The following is a 12,702-nucleotide window of genomic DNA, read 5'->3' as shown; positions in this document are numbered from 1 at the left end:
TGGTGTGTAATTATTTTAATTGTAGAGTTTGATTAAATTAGTGTGTGTTAACTTTTATTAGTATTTTAAATAGTCTATTTAGCTAGAGTTTCTCCTAATTAAAACACACACACACGTTACACACACTCACACACACTTACACGTTTTTACACACACTAAACACACACACTCACCTTACGTTTCAGATTTTTTTATTTTTAAGAGAGAAAATTCTAGGGTTTTTCTCCCCATAGCAGCCGCCCCCTCCTCTGAACTTTTCCAGCAAGCTTTGTGAATTTTCTTCAAAGAATTTTAGCGTCACAATCGTCCCGGATCAAGCCTCGCTCCATCTCCGCTTCGGTGTCGTCGTACGGTACTTTTAAATATCAAAAAGGCACGTATAATCTGGTCTTGCTGTGTCGATCAAGTCATATATTGTATTGCATTGTTTTTATGCGTAAAAGTTATGTATGATGATAGTAGTTTAAGCGGATCATGAATCGGATCAATTGCGAAGGAAAATTTTTAGATCTAAAACTCGTTTTTACTGTTCATGTCAAAACTGCGATTATTCCGTTCATATTTTGGGAAAACTTTCAACGGCAAAAACGTAGAAATTTTCGATACCTTCGATTTGATATATGATTCGAAATTTTTGGACGAAAAATGAGTGAGTTATGATATTTTCCGTGCAACTGCGCAAACTGAAATTTAAGAAAATTATGTTATTGATACGTTTCTTGAAGTTTTAAGTTGCAGGCTTCGTTGGAAATCGACGGGCGATTGTTGCTGCGTACGGGTATGTTAGTAATGATGTTAAGAGTGTTTTTGAGGTTACGTTTCATGTCGATAGGCACTCGAGCTAATTGGAAGTCGTAGGAGAGAGTTTGATGTCAATTGCCATATTTTGGGTCGTGGGTGTCGTAGAGCGAACACTGTTGTTTTGAAACGTTTGTACAATTTGGGTTTATGTTATGGTATGCTAGGATGAGTCTCGAGGTGTTGGTGCTTGGTCCGTATAATCGAGTCTAGAAGGATAAGCATTGGGTGTTCAGAATTTTCGTAAGTTCGCGATCACAGTGGGTACACGGACCCGTACACGGACCCTGACACGGGGTCCGTGCCTTTGTTTTCTCCTCGACGTCTTTTTCCAGTATCTACACGGACCCCTACACGGATGAGGGCACGGGGTCCGTGCCTTTGGGTTTCACTTATTGTCTTTTTCCAGTGCCTACACGGACCCTCACCCGGACCCTGACACGGGGTCCGTGCCTTTGCTTCCTTTCGGTGTCTACTTCCAGTACCTACACGGACCCCTACACGGATGTAGGTATGGGGTCCGTGTCCTTCTATTTTTTGGGAAAATAATATAGTTTGTTTTGAGGTTGATGTCATGATTTAGGGCAAGGATTATCGAGGTCGTGTCATGGGAAATTTTAGAACGTCCTAAGTAATGATCGAACTCGAGAGTAAGTATGATTTCTACGTTAAGTTATGTGAGTTGAGCATACAAGTTTATGTTAGTATGTTGCAGCAACGGCCCCGATCGAAGCCCAACGAATCCCTCAACGCCAAGTAAGTATGTATGACGTGCAATAAAATATGTTAAGTTTTTGAGGTATGCTAAATGTCTTGTGACCAAGTTATGTTAGGATTGGAAATCGTTAAATTATGAACGGGGACCAATCCGCCCGTTAAATTATGAACGGGTTAGATCGTGGTTGTGAAGCGTTAAATTATGAACGTGGATCAACTGGCCTGTTAAATTATGAACAGGGATCTTATGTATGCGGCAGTGGATACGTCCATGTCAGCCCAGTACTGTGGTATAGTCTGATCAGGCTCTTTTACGTTATGGGTCACTTGCTTTGAAACATCCTCTACGCAAAAATGATGACGTTATTTATGTTTACGTATGCAGTATGTTTATGAAAGTTTGAGTTATGGCACGTCGAAGTATGTATGTACGTATGTTTAAGTTTATTATGCAAGCTCAAGTTTCAAGTTATGTATGTCCTATTTTAAAGTTGCATGCGATCTTATTATGTAGTACTCGTTATTCCAGTTTATACGTGTTGAGTCTTTAGACTCACTAGACTTGATCGATGCAGGTGACTATGCTGAGGAGGCAGGAGGTGATGACCAAGGGGCAGGCTTGGGCTGAGTGGCAGGCTAGACCCGAGGACCGCAATGTTTATGTTTTTATGCAAGTTTAAAATACTCTGATTTTTAAATATTTGGATGCGAAATATTTGGAGACAGTTTCATTTAGCAAAATTTTATTGGTGACGGATGATTGTGAGGTTTATTTTATGAATGTTGAGTGACGACCGTATGGATGTTTTTATTTAAGAAAATTTTTAATTTTTCCGCAAATTTTAAGTATGAGAAGTACGGTTCGTTACACGACTTGTTCCAAATTGAGTTGATATCATCAAAACACCGAAACTTGCCAGAAATTCAGTTTGTGCAAAATTCAGTTTCAGTTTGCTTCTTGTGTTAACAACTTCACACTTGAGTAAATATGTTAGAAACGCAATAACAAGTTTTTTTAACATCAAAATCAAGATTTCGAACTTGAAAAGTTCCAAGACCATATAACAATCTTTGTAATTTCACAGAATAACATTATTTGGGTTTTGAACTTTGTGCTTCAGGCATCTTAAATCCTTCAAGGATTTTCATATGTATATTTGTAATGCCCGAGATTTAATTACTGTGATCAGACATTACTTAATAGACAAAATTAAGGTTATAGGAGCTCATGTGGGGAAGCTGTGGAAGCCGGGCGTCGGTACAACACAAGACCAAAATGTTGTACAGAACTCTTGGCACCCGAGCGGTAGAAAGAGACCGCCTGAGCGCCAATGCACCATAAAAATGAAACTCGGACAGAACTTCTGGCGCCCGAGCAGTAGAATATTACCGCCCGAGGGCCAGTAGATGATAAGTTGAGCATCCGGACAGAACACTCCGCGCCTGAGCGGTAAAGTAGGACCGCCCGAGCGCCGCTTAAGAATTGTGAAAAATAGCCACGATGCTTCAGCATGCATATGAGATATATATATAACCTCAATTCCTTCAGAACTTAGCAGCAAGAAGTCGAGAATCTTTCAGAAAAATCCTTACGCCTTTTGGTTTAAGAATTTGAAGGTTACGCAAAATCCGTCCGTTAGATTTTGAATCCGACTTCAGTACAGTGATTCTCTCGCTACAGGCTTTGACAGGACGTAAGTTTTATTACGTTTTGTTATGTTTTGAAAATATGATATCGAAGGAATCAGATGTGATTCATAAATGATGTTCTTGATATGTTAGACATCGTATAATCGAAATCGGATTGAAGAACGGATACCGTATAGAATTGTTATGATTTTCTGAATTGATTGGATTGAGATTTGATATCAGATTTGTATTGCATCGATTCTGAGTTGTGGAAATTGATGTCTGTCTGTTGATTGGTATTGCTGGGTATATTGAAATTGTACATTTATGCTGTTGAAACAGAATTGATTCAGTTCTGATGATATCCAGTATTGATCTGAATTGTATATTGATACGATACCCTCGATATTGTCATTGCCAGATTGAGTATTGACAGATTTGAATCAGAGATTTCGACAGAAGCAGATTGACAGAAGGAAAGGTATAAATCAATGTTGATTCGGGATTGCACAACTCGAGTTAGATTTGACTTGAGTTTCCCAAAATCACATACTGAATCATTATTGCATTAATATTTGCAATTCTTGATATTGATATGCTAGGTCTATTAATCTATAGCAAAGCATGAGTTAGAGTTGGGCAGATTTGCCTAGTCTTTGGCAGAACTGCCATGGTAGAACCGCCAAGTCACTGGAATTTTGGATATATATCGATGTACTTTGGAGAAGACCGACTCCTATTGCAGATCTTCGATATAGATAGCCAAAGTCTGGTACTAAGAACGTACCACCATTTAGCTGGGGTAAAGTAGATGGGAGAACATTGCGTTCTTATTCAGATCGGGATCCCTAGATGAGAAATGAATTGAGTCTGAGATGATGATTCCAGAGTTTTATTTACAGCTTTATATCGATACTTGTCTTTCTGATTTGATACATGTTATTGATATGTGTTTCATGCTTTTGTACATATTATTATATGACTGCATGTTTACATTGTTTATACTGGGATGTATTTCTCATCGGAGTTATCCGAATTTTGTCTTGTTTGTATGTGTGCATGACAACAGGTGGGGCAGGATCAGGAAGAGGATGAGAGATTCAGAATTAGCGTGGAGATCCGGACTTAGAGTAGATGGATTTTCAGTACTGGATGTAGTGGCTGAACTTGAGTTTGAAACAAATAAATGTTGTACGAGACTTGTACTTTATGTTGATATGTATATCAGATTGAGTACATTACGTTTCCGCATTTGCATTTTAAAAAGAAAAAAATTTATGTCCTACATTTCTTAATTGTTATATTGATTCTTAATAATGATTAAGAAAACGAATTAGGTTCGGGTCCCCACAATATTACTATCAAGTGATCCATATAAGTAAGCTGTAACAACATCCATAAGACACATTTCTAAATTTTCAGATACCGCCAAGCTAATCAAATACCGAAACGCAATTGCATCCATCACGGGAGAATACGTTTCTTCATAATCAATTCCAGGCCTTTGAGAAAAACCTTATCCAACAAGTTGAGCTTTATATCTTACTATTTCATTTTTCTCATTTCGCTTTCGAATAAAAACCCATTTGTATCCAACAGGTTTTACACCTTCAATTGTAAGGACTATAGGTCCAAAAATATTACGTTTATTTAGCGAATCCAATTCAACCTGGATGGTATCTTTTCATTTTATCCAATCCTGCCGATTTTTACATTCACCAAAAGATTTTGGTTCATGTTCTTCATTATCATTTATGATGTCGATTACCATATTATAAGAAAATATATAATCAATTTCTTCTATATTTTTTCGGTTCCATATTTTTCCAGTATTAATATAATTGATAGAGATTTCACGGTTCTCGTCAGTTTGTGGTTCTGACAAAACATTTTCATCATCATGTGGTTCTTCAGGAACACCAGTCTCTATTTTGTGATCATCATATGTTTCTTCAAGAACATAATTTTCTATTTTGTGATCATCGTGTGTTTCTTCAGGAACATCATTCTCTATGAATTTTCTTTTTCGATGATTTTTATCCTTGGAACCGAATGGCCTTCCATGCTTCAGGCGTTTTACGACATCATATGTTTTTTCAATTTGTTTCTTTGCAATTTCAATTCGAGCAGGAGCATTTACAACATGTATATATGATTTAGTTACCCCTTTTGCATCTGTAAATGCATCTAGTATTTGATTTGCTATTCTTTGCAAGTGCACAATTTGTTGTACATCATTTGCACATTGTTTTGTTCTTGGATCCAGATGTAACAATGATGATACATAACATGTAATTTCTTTTTCGGTATGTTTCTTGTCTCCCCCTAACATTGAGAAGATTTCCTCATTAAAATGACAATCAACAAAACGTGTTGTGAACACGTCGCCTGTCTGAGGTTCAGGATATCGAATGATTGATGGACTATCATAACCGATATAAATTCCAATCTTTCTTTGAGGTCCTATTTTCTTTCGTTGAGGTGGTGCAATAGGCACATACACCATACATCCAAAAATTCTCAGATGAGAAGTGTCTGGTTCTTTACCAAATGAAAGTTGCAATGGGGAGTATTTATGATATGCACTTGGTCTGATGCAAATTAATGCAGTGGCATGTAAAATTGCATTTCCTCATATAGAAATAGGTAGATTTGTTTTCATAATCATTGGTCTACCAATCAGTTGCAAAAGTTTAATCAATGATTTAGCCAATCCATTCTGTGTATGCACATGAGCAACAGTATCGGGACCCGGACACTAATCATCTTCTTAATCATTCTTTAGTAATAAATGAATCAATTAATTAAACTGGGTCTAAATTTTTTTATTTTACAAATGCGGAACGTAATGGAATCAGTCTAATATACATGTCAACATAAAAGTACAAGTCTTGTACAAAATACATTGAAACTAGGGTTCAACAACTATACATCAAGTGCTGAAACTAAATCTACATCAAAGTCTGGAATCATCACTCTAATCTCGATCTCTCATCCTGTTCTTGACACTTATTCAGTCCCACCTGTTGTCATGAACACATACAAACACAGCAACAGCCGGATAACTCCGGTGAGTATATAATCCTAGTATAAAACAACAAAACATGCATTGTTAAAATCATATACATTTATTAAAAGCATGTATCATAATCTAAACATAATCGATAAAACATGTAACATAATCTATGAAACATAATCGATACAATTCAGTAAATCAAACTCAGATTCTTACTCTTTGACTCAACTCAATCTGGCCTAGTCTAGGGATCCCGGTTGAATAAGAACGCAACAACTCATCTACTCTCCTCAGCTAGATAGTGGTACTTTCTTATTCCCAGACTTTGGTATACTATATCGAATCTTTGCAATAAAAGCTGATCTGCATTCTAAGCAACATCGATATAAACCAAACGTCCAGTGACCTGGCACCTCTGCCCACTTGGAACCTCTGCCAAAGACTCTATGTCTTACATCAATCATCTAACTCATGCTTTCTATAAAACAATAGAACAAACATATAATTACAATGAATTCAAATATTTGAAAACAATAGCAAATAAGTATGGGTTTTAGGGAAACTCAAGTCAAATCTAACTCGAGTCGATCTCCCGGTTAACATTTGTTTATACCTTTCTTTTTGTAGTCTCGGTCTGAAGAAATAGAAGTTCTGAATTCAAGGCAGTAAATGCAATCTGAAATGTCATATCGAGAAGAACAATATCAATATTCCACTCAATTCAATACTCAATCTGATCAATATCAATCTGCTGATGTTTTGACGGCATAACAGCACAATATCGATATCCCCGTCAACTCAACATCACAAATACAATATCATAACTCATAATCAATCAACAAATACAAGTCCAATATCAAATCTGTATATTCTCAATCATATAATCTGAAAATTCATAACAATTCCATCTACTGTCTGTTTTTCGATCTGATTTCGAATATACGATTACTGATATCACCAGAACACATAATAATCAATCACAATTCCTCAAAAATCATAATTTCAAATCATATCAGAAATCAATAAAACTTACTTCCTGTAGTAGCTGTCGATGAGAGAATCACAGAACTGTGTTCGGATCAAAATTCTGATGGTTAGATCTTGTAAAATTAGAATTCTAGTCTTCGAAGGAATTTTGAAAAGTCTCTGTAGCTATTCTCGTTTTTCCTTTTCTCTCAAGTTTCTGAATGAAAGATTTTAACACATATATATTTGCATGGTGAAGACAAGTGTCCTCAAATCCCATAATTGCACTTTAGACCCTGAAGTCTTCATTATTTGCAATTTGGTCCTCACAACCCTTTTTAGTTCCATTTCAATCCTAATTAATTACAACAACCGTTGAATCTAATTCATCATTCCAAAATTCATAAATTAAATAATCTCGGATTAAAATGATTAAATCTCGGGCCTTACAAACATGATGCTCAACAGTGATTCCCATAGACATACAATAATCATTGAAAGTCTGGGAAGTGAAATTACCAGCATTATCAAGTCTAATTTTCTTGATTGTATAATTGTGAAATTGATTCCTCAATTTTATTATTTGAGCAAGTAATCTTGCAAATGCAACATTTCGAGTTGACAATAAACATGCATGTGACCATCTGCTGGAGGCGTCAATCAATACCATAAAGTATCTAAATGGTGTATATGGTGGATGAGTTGGTCCACAAATATCACCCCGAATACGTTCAAGAAACGTTGGTGATTCAGTTTGGATTTTGGCTGGTGATGGTCTTATAATAAGTTTTCTAAGAGAATATGATTTACATTGAAACTTATTATTCTGAAAGATGTTCTGGTCTCTCAGTGGATGACCATGTGTATTTTCTATCATTCTTCGCATCATTGTTGAACTAGGATGTCCTAATCTATCATGCCAGTTGGTTACTATTGAAGAATTATCAACTACCATGTTTGATTTAATTAGACTTATATGTGCATAATTCAATCCAGTAGGAAGCGTTGGTAATTTTTCAATCACATATTTCTTTCCTGATTTATATGTAATATGACACATATATTTCTCATTCCCTTCATTCATTGTTTGAGTATCATACCCATGAGAATATATATCATTAAAACTCAACAAATTTCTTTTTGATTGTGGTGAATAGAAAGCATCATTAATCAAAAAATTTGTATCATTAGGTAACAAAAATTGTGCTTTACCACAACTTTTAATCAATTCTACAGGACCTGATATTGTATTCATCATTATTTTTGTTGGTTTTAGTTCCACGAAATATCTTTTATCTCGGAGGATAGTGTGCGCTGTACCACTATCAAGTATGCAAACTTCAGCTTTATTCATAGCATTTTCCGTATTTGTACTTCAAAAAAATATATTCAATGAAATAAAATTACTGACAATACATTAATAAAAATAAAATACAATACAATACATATGTAAAAATATAACACACGATAAAATATTATTATACGAGTACATGAAAAAACAAAATATTTTACATATCTATCCCACCAACAAATTGATCATTGTCCGAGAAATCAATCAGAAAATATCCAGCATCAAAATGAGTTGAATCACTCAAAGGTTCACTGTGTTCGGTGAAGTTGGTCTTCTTTTTTTTTTTCAATGAAGTTAGTCTTCTTTTCTTTCCCCTTTATTGATTTTTTATAAAGTTTACAAAGGTGCTCAGGGGCTCGACAAATACGGGACCAATGTTCGGGAGTACCACGTCTAAAAAAAGAACTTTCAAATGTTTTTGAGTGATTCTCATTAACACTCATATTCTGATGATGCCTTTTCAGTGGATGGATTGGGACACTCTTTTGAGATGAGTTATAGAAGTAACTATCTCGATTATTTTCAAAACCACGGCCGCGTCCACGACCACGACCACTTTCATGTCCACGTCCACGACCACGATTTCGTTCTCGACCAAAATCTTGTCTATAACTTTGATTTTTGTTTCCAGATTTATATTTATTTTTGCTTACGAAATTTACTTCAGGAAATGCCATTGAACCAGTGGTTCGTGCCTGATGATTTTTCATTAACAGCTCGTTATTCTTTTCCGCCACAAGGACACATGCGATAAGTTCATAATATCTCGAAAATCCACGCACTCTATATTGTTGTTGTAAAGTTATATTCGATGCGTGAAAAGTGAAAAATGGTTTTCAAGAATTTCCAATTCAGTAATCTCGTGCCCACAAAATTTCAATTGCGATATTATTCTATACATCGCCGAGTTTTAATCACTGAATTTTTTAAAATCTTGGAATCTCAACGTATTCCATTCATCTCGGGCAGTCGGAAGTATAGCTTCTCTTATATGTTCGAATTTTTTTTAATCCCTTCCACAAATCCATTGGATCTTTTTCAATTAGATATTCACATTTTAATCCCTCGTCGAGATGTCGACCCAAAAATATCATGGCTTTTGCCTTTTCTTGTGATGTGGATATGCCATTTTCTTTTATGGTCTTATGTAGACCAAATGACTTAAGATGAATTTCTACATGAGAGTCCATGACATATAATTTTTTCCCGTAATATCAAGAACAATGAATTCGAGCTTTGCCAAGTTTGACATGGTGGTACTAAAAAAAATTACGATGCATTTTATTAGTTAATGAATATTGTAATACAAAGTAATGGATAAACAACAAGTTGATAGGATCGGTTATTGACTAAGGAGTGTTTAGAAGGGGGGGTTGAATAAACACTTCTATGAATATAAAAGTTCTTTTAAAAAGATAGTTCAGTTTTATTAGAAACTGAACAAAATATCCCGTCAGTCAATAACAATCAGTTAAACTGAATAAGCAGTTGCGGAAAATAAACTGATTGAAAGATAGAATATCTAACTGAAAATGAAAGGCTGCAGTAAAGACAACACAATATGTTTCTGGATGTTCGGAAATTTGAATAACTCCTACGTCACCCCTTCTACCTCAAGGATAGGATATTCACTAAAAGACTTTGATCGAGTACAACACTTGTACAGACCCACTTCAGTTAGGACTTATCTATTGCCTAAACTGAAACTCTTAGTATAATACAATGATCTCTGTAAGTAACTGAACTTTAGCACTTGTTGAATTATCAATATTACAGAGTGCTAGTTTGCTCAACTTGTAGCCTTGATTGCTACGAATAAGTCTAATAAGAGTGAGCTGAGATTTTGACAGAGTAATAGCAAGTTTGAAATTGATAGATCGTTCTTATTCTTCAACTGCTCTTTTGTCATATTTATAGACTTGTCTTTCTGTAGTGACCCGTTCCAGAATCACCTACTAATCAAAAACTAAGCATGCAATTAACCTAATTAATTATAATCAGAGATAACAGCGGAAATATGGACCAACAACAATAGTTATACAACCCAATCGAAATCGAAGTCTAGACTAACTCAAAATGAAATATCCAGTACAACCATATCGAATCAAATGGAAAACACTGAAAACCAAACCAACCAGCTACTCAACGTCCTCCTCCTGCTCCTCCTGAGCCATCCAACCTGAGGCCTGCCCCGTGGGAATGGGGTGTCCAAGAATAAACAAAACCGAGGACGTGAGCGATAAGAACGCCCAGTACTAAAGTATGAGTATACAAACCTATATGAAATGCACATGCTATGATATGATACCAGGGTAGTCAAGAAACAGGAATCACAAAGGATCTCAAAATGCTCAGTCTAGAGGCGCCAAGTGGATAGTGCCGCGCGGTCCAACCTCTGGGTCACTGCATCCACTACAAGACAGACGTGGACCTAAAATGTCCCGGACCACCGAAGCCCTCCCGACCCGTCGGCCACTGTGTACTCTCGGTGTCCATGCGTCCACAAGACAGGGCTGAGCGGCCCCAAGATATAGCTTATCTCGAAAGAGATACAGCTCAACAGTAAAGGCTATCTCGAAGGAGATACGGCTCAACATGATATGCAATATGCATCATAACTCGTGACATAATAGCATGCATCATATGACATATAACAATGCAGCAATTACTCATGCAACACATATATGAATGTATACTCAACCAGGATATCTCGGATAGTACTTTCGTACCTCTATCACAGCAAGCCTAGCCTTACGCAACACCGCTAATCAGGTCTAGCACAAGCCTACGCATCAAAAGCATACTCAATCAATACTACCATGCTCGACTAGCAAAACCAGTACTCCCTAGTACTACCAAAGGTTTAGGGTTTACCTTCGTCCGTCGACAGCCCTTTGATGTCGATTGCCTTGAAACTCAGGCGCCGCTACGCTACTACTCCTGGCAGCTCTTAGCTATTGCTCGACCAACAACTAACCCTAGAAACCTTCCAAACTCTCCAAAATGAGAGAAAACTCAAGAAATTGGCAAGTCACAAATGAGAAATCCGAGCACTATTTATAGGCCATGTTCGGATCCTCCGAACAACACTTCGGAACGTCCGAACGCTACGTGTCCATTGGCTCTTGACAGCTCATGATCGGATCCTCCGATCATACACTTCGGACCGTCCGAACATGCATGGAAAAATGACGTGTCGATCAACACTTGACACCTATGATCGGATTCACCGAACTACACTTCGGATCGTCCGAACTCTTCGGTGCTTCCGAACCCTCTTCGGTCCGTCCGATCATGACCATAGCCAAAATTATACCTTAAACCTTCTTAATCACCATTACTCCGTTAATTACCCAATTTGGAATTCGGGCTACTACATTCTCCCCCCCTTAAAAGATTTCGTCCTCGAAATCAGGCTTAGAGAATGAACAAAACGAAATAACAACATCATTAATACATCTCAATTGTTGTTGAATACAACTGATACTATGATTACAACTGAAAACACAAACTTATACAAAGCACAACTCAAAAGAGCTCTGGATGCTCCGAACGCATACGACTCTCTAACTCCCAAGTGGCTTCTTCAGTGCCTCGACGCTGCCACTGCACTAAGACAAGAGGAATGATCTTATTCCGCAACACCTTATCTTTGCGATCTAGAATCTGAACTGGTCGCTCCACGTAAGACAAATCCGTATCAAGTTGAACTTCAGATGGATGTAAGATGTGCGACTCATCTGCTACATAACGTCTCAACAAGGATACGTGGAACACATCATGAATACTTGATAGGTACGGCGGCAACGCAAGTCTGTAAGCTAAATCTCCCACACATTCCAGTATCTCGAATGGACCAATAAATCTCGGAGACAGCTTACCCTTGAGACCAAATCTCAAAATCCTGCGAAAAGGCGAAACTCGGAGAAACACCTTCTCACCTGGCTGAAAATGAAGAGGTCGACGCTTTGTGTTCGCATAACTAGCCTGTCGATCCTGAGCAGTCTTAATCCGCTTCTTGATTACTGCAACCTTATCTATAGCCTGCTGGACTAACTCCGGTCCCTCTACCTGTCGTTCCCCGACTTCATCCCAGAATAATGGAGTACGACAACGTCGCCCGTACAACGCCTCAAATGGTGCCATACCAATACTACGATGATAGCTGTTGTTGTACGCGAACTCAATCAAAGGCAAATGATCCTGCCAAGCGGGTCCGAAATCC

The sequence above is a fragment of the Primulina eburnea genome, chromosome 3 (assembly GCF_022965805.1).
Source record: "Primulina eburnea isolate SZY01 chromosome 3, ASM2296580v1, whole genome shotgun sequence".
In the NCBI taxonomy this organism is placed as follows: domain Eukaryota; kingdom Viridiplantae; phylum Streptophyta; class Magnoliopsida; order Lamiales; family Gesneriaceae; genus Primulina; species Primulina eburnea.
This window is presented reverse-complemented; position numbering follows the sequence as displayed.